Consider the following 8690-nt stretch of genomic DNA (forward strand, 5'->3'; position numbering starts at 1 on the left):
GACATAGAGCCACTTCTAAGGAAGGGGTAGTGTTTGCGATATGCATGGGGATCCTTGGAAGGTGTTCATGTTTTTGCATGATGGTGAATCATTTTGGATGGGGCCTTCTAGAGTGGGTATGATTGGAATTGGAGTGCATAATGGCATAGGATCTAATATATCTGAATCATATAAAGGATTTGTATAAAATAATGGGTTAGCTTGGATTTGTACTATTGATAGCCCTTGAGAGTCAACATGAGAAGTTTCACCATTAGGTTCATTGTTTGAAGGTGATGGTATGGATTGTTGTTAAGAAGTGTTAGGAGATGAAGGCATCGTGGAAGAGTTATAGGCCACATATAGAACCTTTCTAGACATAGGTGTATTATTTTGATCATTCTTAGGAGTACTGCCTTGTTTCTCTATAGATGAGTCATTAGGATCTTCAATTTCAATGATACCATTATCAAGAAGGTCTTGAATCTTATGTTTTAGTTCCATGCAATCTGAAGTCTTATGTTTGTTATGTCTATGATATTCACAATAATTGCTCAAAAATTCACATCCCCATGTAGTCTTGTTAGGAAATATGATAAGATTGTGCTCAAGAAGCTCTTTCAAAGCTGACTCAATAGATTGACCCAAAGATGTAAACTATCTATTTGAGGGATATTTGGAAGAAATGTCTTGTTTTCTTAGTGGAGGACTCATGTGAACTTTATTAAGATTTTGATTTTGATTTTCAATTATTTGTTGTTCCATCTTATATAGTCACTTTAGCATTCCTTGAAGTTTGTCACTCTTGATATCATGAATTTGTTTCTCAAAAGGGGTCATTGATTCATTTTGTTGAACTTGAATGTCATATATTTCTCTCTTAAGATCTTGAATTTGTTGGGCCAACATAGCCATGGAGATTTATGATAGTTCTAATCTTTGACCTAGGACAATGTATGAGACTCTAGGTATGATGCAAACCCTAAAGTGCAAAGGGGGAACTATATGGTATGAGTGAGATTAGGATGTGATAAGGATTAATAAAAAAATCTAATTTATGTGACATGATTGAGATGGGAATGTGCTAAAGGGTTGATGCAAAATGTGATTTATATGATAGGAAAGTGATGTGCAACTAAACCCAAAATGTAATATGGGGATGTTTGATGCAAGGAATAAGGATACTCTAGGTCTGAAAAATATTTGCAACGTGAGGTTTGAGTTGTGATATGATGGATAGACATAAGGATAAGTTATCAAAGAGAGGGCATGCTATGATAGGAGATGAAGAACTCCAAGCGGAATACCAACTCAAAGAAACTGGTAGATTCCCTAACTCAAGGAAGATGCACCTCAAGTGATAAGAGGGATTGATGATCAAAAGTTGATGTCAGACCTAAGATGAGAAATCCTAAGTGCAAGCAACGTTTTTGGTTTTTTTGGATTTTTGATTTTTTTTGGATTTTGGTATGCAAATAATAATGAAATGCTAGGACCAATGATGAAATGACCTAAGGAACTTGTGCAGGGTTTAAGTTTATGTCCTAAAGGAATGATGGAAGGCTATGCAAAGATTATGGGTATAATCAAGGGGATTATGCATGTGTTTGATCTAGGGGGAATATGCAAAGACTGGTATGATTAAATAAGATATGCAAGGATGAAAGGTGCAACTAGGTGAAGACTATGCAAGGATCTAAAAGGGTATGGGAAACTAGAATGATGTGACTATGTGAGGACCTAAAAGATCAGAACTTCAAAAGTGATGTCTCAAGAGATTTGAAATGATTGTTTTGGGAACACAAGTTCAACGTTTCAAGGACAATGTTATTTTACAATGTGGATGGATACTTCAAAACTTAGACGAAGGTTTTTTGTAAAGTGTGGTGTTGATTATGAAATGTTCTTGTTTGTTTGTTTGTTTGTGCACACATTCAGAAAACATGGCAGATATTATGTTTGTTTGATTTTGCAATAAAAACACATTCAAGCACAATCCTAAGGTTGGCCAGGACAATATTTATTGAATCTCACTTGGGGGGTTACCCCAAGCTACACAATTCAGAGCGAATACTTAGATGCTTGACCCCACTGGCTCCACCCTCGGCACTCACTTCTCTAAGGCAGCCAAGCATCAGTCCCCATGAAAACTCCCCATGGTGAACTTTGTATCTCTACTAAGAACCGTAAGAATGTGAGCCACTTCAGAGGTCCGACCTCCTGCATCAACAACTAGAAGGATTTTGGCTTCTAACACAAAAAGGTGTCTAGTAAGGGCATCTGTTCGAGTGACCATACATGCGGTGGCATATGCTTCGTTAAGGAAGGCTCCCAGCCTATAGAGGTTGCGCTCTATAGGGTTTATGGGGAGTCATGTTGTCGGTATGAACTAATCAACACTCATTGCTTGCAACTTTCATCACAAACACATTTATTTATAGTGGTTCGGAAGAGCTTGGCTTTAGCCCATTACCACTTGGGTCATTCCCTCTCACCGAGCCTTAAGGGATTCTCGGTAGTTAGGCCCTCTAAAAGGTAAACACAAAAGAGCCTAATGCTCAAAACATGAAAGACACTGATTAATTTTAAAGCACCAATTCAAAATGTGATCTAATCTAGAAATCAGACAATCGGTTTCAAATCACCATTTCTTCGACATGTTTCTTGCATCAAATGACATTAGTAGTTTCAAAATTATGATCTTCGACACACGAGATTGGATTCCCTTATAAATGCTTCTGCAGATATGCATGCAATCTATGGAATCACAAACAAAGAGTCTAAATTCTTCAAAGAACATGTCAAAGATAGGTCATCCCCAAGAATGAAATGAAAGAAACTTTCAAACAAAAATAAACACAATGAACCAATCCCTGCAAATACCATAATAGTCCATTTTGCCTGCAACTTTAAAGAAAACTACTTTACACTAGATGAAAACAAAATCAACAAACAGACCACAACAAGGGTAGTCCCACTGGGCGTGCCAATTGGAGATGGAGGAAACAGGTTGAATATGAGATTCAATCTTCCAACATCCAACAATGAAGTTTTTCCTATCAAAAACACACATGCAACTTAAAATCTAAACTAAGAACACACATGCATGTTACATAATCCACTCCATTGTACTCCTTAAACCAAGATCTCATGTAGATAATATTGCTCTTAGAAGCACATAGAAGAAGCTATGGTTTTTTGGAGATTCAAGATTATTAATGCAAAGGAAGCTTTAAAGAAAATGAAATGCCAAGATGTTGAAGAATATAAACTGACATAAGTTCAACGCATAAAGATGAGATGCCCAAATAAGAGAGAGGGGCTTGTTTAAATAGAATTTCTTCGAATGAGTTCATGTTGTGGGATGAATATGGGATAATGCAAAATGAGTGGTATAGGGAAGATGCGTGGTAAATGGGAAATGGTAAGTGGTAGGAGGGGATATTTAAGGGTTTTATTAAATAAATAGATAAATGTATATAAGGTGAATGCATGAAGGCATATAAATGAATATGATAAAATATTTTATTTAATAAAATTAATTGATAAATGGTAAGATATTAATAATAATAATATAATAAAAGATGGGAATTATGAATAATGAATTATTGAGAAATAATAGTGTAATAATGACTCACCCGATGTTCAGAGAAATTTGAAATTAAATGCAGACAAATTAATGGAAATTTTTATGTGTCTACAGTGATCTGTTCGGCATTTCCACCAACCCTTTGATCAAAACCTTCCCCTGTGAGCTCCTCCTCCACTTTTTGGTTGACATCAGGATCCTTTCTTTGCACTTTATCCTCCACTTTCATTTCATAATTGTCCTGCCTTTTCTATTTGTTCCTTATCTGAATGGAAGTTTTAGTTTTCTTTTTCTAAGGGGACTGGGTTTCATCCTTCTCAGAGTCCTCAGAGACCTCCTTCGAGGACGAGGAGTGAATCTGGAAAACCTTTTCTTTATTTTTTTCTTGCCCTTAGAAGATGATGGCTTAATACTCACCTATTTTCTTTTCTTACCAATTTCAGCTTTAGAGTCTTCCAGACTCTCCTCTAACTCACTTATCGAATCACTTTCAGACTCATCAGCCATAGAGAAATCAAAATTCAACCCTTCCTCCTCAAACTCAGAGATAGAAGGCTGGGGGTAGGCAATTTGGTTAGCTTTTAAATGGTCATAAATTAAAACCATAAGACCTTGGTGCATGGTTGTATCTCCTTAGGGTTCTCTCTATGGGCTTTAATGGTAGCATTCATTGAACAAATCAGGAAATATGGTATGTTAACATTTTCATCATACTTGAAATTATTGAGCAATACAAAATGGTAGCCATACACTTTATCCAAGGTAATGTAATGCATAATAGCGAACAAAACATCCCTCCATGGCTTGACAAAATGCCCTAGGATGGTAGTAGGTCTTGCTTAGCTTTACTAGGTGCTTCTTCTCCTTTGTCATTTCAGGGTATCACTCAATGGCCTCCTTGCTATGTTTTCTGTCCCTATAGAAATTGCTTCCTTCCCTGCGAAGACCTGTAACCTGAGCAATGAGGTCTTCATCAATGGAGATAGTTTTATCTCCCATATTCAAGGTGTCCTTCCTCCAATTTTTGCAGAAAAAATTAGCTATTTTGGCATCACTCCCATGGAGTCTCTCCATATAATTCATAAACCTACCCTTCTACAAGATGCTCAAAATTTCCTCCTTTTGTTTCCACTCCTTATAGTTGTTGGGCTCATAGCGATGCTGTTTCCTTCCATAGTTTCACTTTTCAAAATAGAAAGATGAGAGTTCCAGAAAGCTACATGAAAGAAATTTCTTGAAGCGGCCCCAAATACCCAAAAAGCATGGGAAAAGGTGGCATTCGTCTTGTCATTAATGGTACTTACACATTGATAATTAGTACTAGCCCTCTAATTAATACTTTTAATTTTTATTTTGTCCATTTATGATATTTGGGGTGTAGTTATATCGATCCATGAAAATGATCAATCTAACATCATTGAGGAGGCCCCCCTCAACCTTCCAGGTAACCATATTGTTGTGAGTAACCACCACATTGATTGCCTAGTCAGCAGGGCCATTTGCTTCATGATAAATGTGGGAAATAAAAAATTTATCGAAGGTGTTGATGAGATCTCTAGTAGCCTTTATAATGTTGTTGATAGTCCATGAGGGCTTAGAAATTCCTTTTTGGCATTTTATGATGTTGTTAGAGTCCCCTCAATCCATAGATAGGGATAGTTCCATATTTTAGCCAGGAGAATGCATTGGAGAGCAGCCATAGCTTCCGCCATGCGGTTAGTCTAGCAACCTATAGGAATAGCAATCATTTCCTTACAACTTCCATTTTCATCTTTGAGAATTGCATCACATCCCGCTGGGCCAGGATTGCCTTTGACAACTCCATGAAAGTTGATTTTGAGCCAACCATGAGGGGGAGAGTGCCATTTGGCTTCAAGTCTCTTGCTTTGTTTAGAATCAGTACTAACAACACTCTTTAGATTCTAGGAGTTGAGAATGTGAGTTTCCATGGGGTTGAAAAAATTGCATGGTTCTCCAATGATCCTAATGTTCTCCATAATAGCCCTTTGAATTTTCTGAAAAATAGTAGCCTGGGTGAGAGAAGTATCCCTGAAGATGCAGTTGCTTCTTGCTTTCTAGATCCCCCATAGGATGTGAGGGAGTGAGAGCTACCACATGTTGGCATTATGTGAACCGGTATGGGAACATGATGACATTGTACATTGTCATTGATGTCAATATGCTAAAGAGGAGAGAACCGGTATATGTGAGAACTGGTATGTTACCAAGAACCAGTATATGTGAGAACCAGTATAACACTGTGAACCAACATTTGTGTCAAAGTGAAGCGATGTGTTTTTTAAGATGAACTAGCATGTGGTTATGGGAACCGGCATATGGAAGCTTTGTATGACTACCGGTTGGTAGTCTCAACTTCAGGGTTTCCAGTTGAAGTGCCTCAAGCTTGTGTGACTCAATCAGTGACTTTGTGTGATGAGTTAGCATTGTAACATAGAACAGATCATGTTGCCATGTCAGACTTGTACACATGAAGGATCTTGCATGAAGGATATTGTTCCTATCTACCTCGGGAATGTGCGGAGTCTATAAACAATGATAATGCATGATGGGTTATTAGCCACCATGAAATCGGTGGAAAACGAACGATGGAGAATGTCTTAAGATTGGTTCAAGACTGTTGCATTTAATGCAATGTGCTCAACGGTCAGGATTGAACCATTTGAATTGCTTAACCTAAAAAAGTTTAGGGTTTAGGGTTTATGCTATCAACCTATCTGTTTCCTATAAGGTCGATGTTGTGTTTCTTTTTGAGGTTGTTGGCAAAAGTTATGTGTGAGTATCCAAGTAAAGAGATACGTGATTCTTGCCAAACCAAAAGAGAGAAGTGATACCTACAGAGTGTAAGTGCAGAAGGTGAAGAGGAGTTAAAGTGGTTCTGCATTGGCATTGAGTGTTGTTACCAGATCATTGTAATACCTATTGATCTCTAACCACTTTAATAGTTGGGAAATCCCTGAATAGGGTAGCTTTAACCAGCTTACTAAAAAATCCTTTAACAGGGTGACTCAAAACCATTGAGCTCTTCAAACCCTCTAATAAGGTAACCTTTAATAGGGTTTAACCCTTAACTGGGTGATCCCTAACAGGATCGGTTCCTAATAGAACCTGTTGTATCAGTCTTTAACAGGAAAAGGCTCCTAACAAAGTGGAATTCTAAAGAGTTCAAAAACATCTTGTGGGTATTCATCCCCATCATGGTTTTTCCTAGTTGGGTTTCCACATGAAAAATTTATGTCATGTGTGGTGTTATTCATGTGATGGTTTAAGTGATTTGTGTCTGAAGGTAAATCATGTTAATCTAGCTGTTTACATATCTTTGATGATAGATTACCTATTCATGCACTAGGGTGAAATGGAAATGAAGTATTAGATTGTGTGAAAAGATAAGTGTCAACTGGTTTATGCTTGTCTCAGTTATTCTGGTTTTTGCCGGTTGTACTTTGTTTAAGACCGGTGTTACTATTTGTCTGTCAAAGCACAGTGTCTGCTAACAAACTGATTTAGGATTGTGTTTTTGTCTATACTAATTCACCCCCCCTCCCTCAGTACTGGTTTGGTACTATCCATTCATCATTGAGTTATCACCACAAAGACCTCAAAGTGAGATTAGACCAATGATAACTCCAAGAATGGAACAAATCTTGGATAGAGTTAGGAAACACCCATTCCATACAAAAATTCTTAAGAAACCTTTCCCAAATTGAAGTAGTGAAGGAACAGTGGATACCCAAATGGTCCATAGGCTCTTCCTCCTCAAGACATAAACCACACCTATTTGGGAAGATAAAACCTCTAACCTTAAGATTGTCTAAGGTAAAAATTTTGTTTAGGAGGATGGTCTAGTAGAAAATATTCATCTTTGGGATAAGACCCTTTATCCAGGATTTAGACCAGAAGGGGTTCTTTGAGGGGGCTGGAGATAGAACTCCATACATTAAAGAAATAGTAATGTTGCCTTTGGGTTCAAATTTCCAAATAAGAGTATCTTCCTCATTGTTCAACCAAGTAGACAGGTGTTTCTTGAGATTGATGAGGTCAGGGTGAATACCTTCAATGTTTTTCCATTTATCACCTATCTAATACCCCTCAACAAAGGAGTTGAAGACTTTTTTATAGGGGGCAGCAAAAGTGGCCCAATCAAGGATTTCCAACAAAGGCTTATCAAGAAACCAGGGATCCTCCCAAAATATAATTTTCCTACCATTACCAACTCTCCATTTCACCCCTTTAGCAATGTCATCTTTACACTTAGAGGCATGGTTCCAAATGTGAGATCCGTTAATACTAAAATCAAAATTAATGAAAGAGAAAAGAGAAGAAGACAAAAGAGGATACTTACTTCTCCAAATTTTACACCACTCACTGTCAGAGTGGAACAATCTCCAAACCTGTTTAGAAAAAAGAGCTTCATTGAGGGTCCAGATTCTCCTCAAGCCCATACCACCTTTACTTTTCGATCTATAGACCTTGTCCCAAGCCACTAAAGTCATTCTTTTCTTTTCCTCTACCCTAGACCAAAGAATTTTTTTTTGAATTTTTTCAATAGTATCAGCATACTTGACCAGAATTCTAAAGAGGCTGAGGGCATAAATAGGAATGCTTTGAAGGGATGCTTTAAGAAGTTATAGCTTCCCAACCTAACTTAAGAGAGAACCTTTCCAACTAGCAAGCTTTCTTTGAAATTTATCCACCAAAGAAATCCAAAAGGAATCAGGTGGAGAAATTCCTAGGGGGAGGCCTAGGTAGGTAGCAGGGAGAGTAGCAATCTGACATTCCAGAATTCCGCTAATTCTATGATGTCTTCTCTCAGGAGTGTTGATGAAAAACACTTCACTTTTAACCCAATTGATAAGCTGGCCAGAAGCAGATGCAAACTTACTAAGGGTGTCCTTTAGGATTCCAACATTCGAAATGCTTGAGTCCCTCATAATGATGGTGTAATCTACAAATTACTGGTGGGAGCAAGTATGATCAACAGAGGAGGGTTGGAGACCTTTAAAAATACCTTTAGTCACCATGCTTTCCATGGACCTACCAAAACATTCAGCCATAATTATGAAGAGGATAGGGGAGATGGGGTCCCCTTGCCTCAGTCATCTGG

Source organism: Cryptomeria japonica, chromosome 7 (assembly GCF_030272615.1).
Source record: "Cryptomeria japonica chromosome 7, Sugi_1.0, whole genome shotgun sequence".
Classification (NCBI taxonomy): domain Eukaryota; kingdom Viridiplantae; phylum Streptophyta; class Pinopsida; order Cupressales; family Cupressaceae; genus Cryptomeria; species Cryptomeria japonica.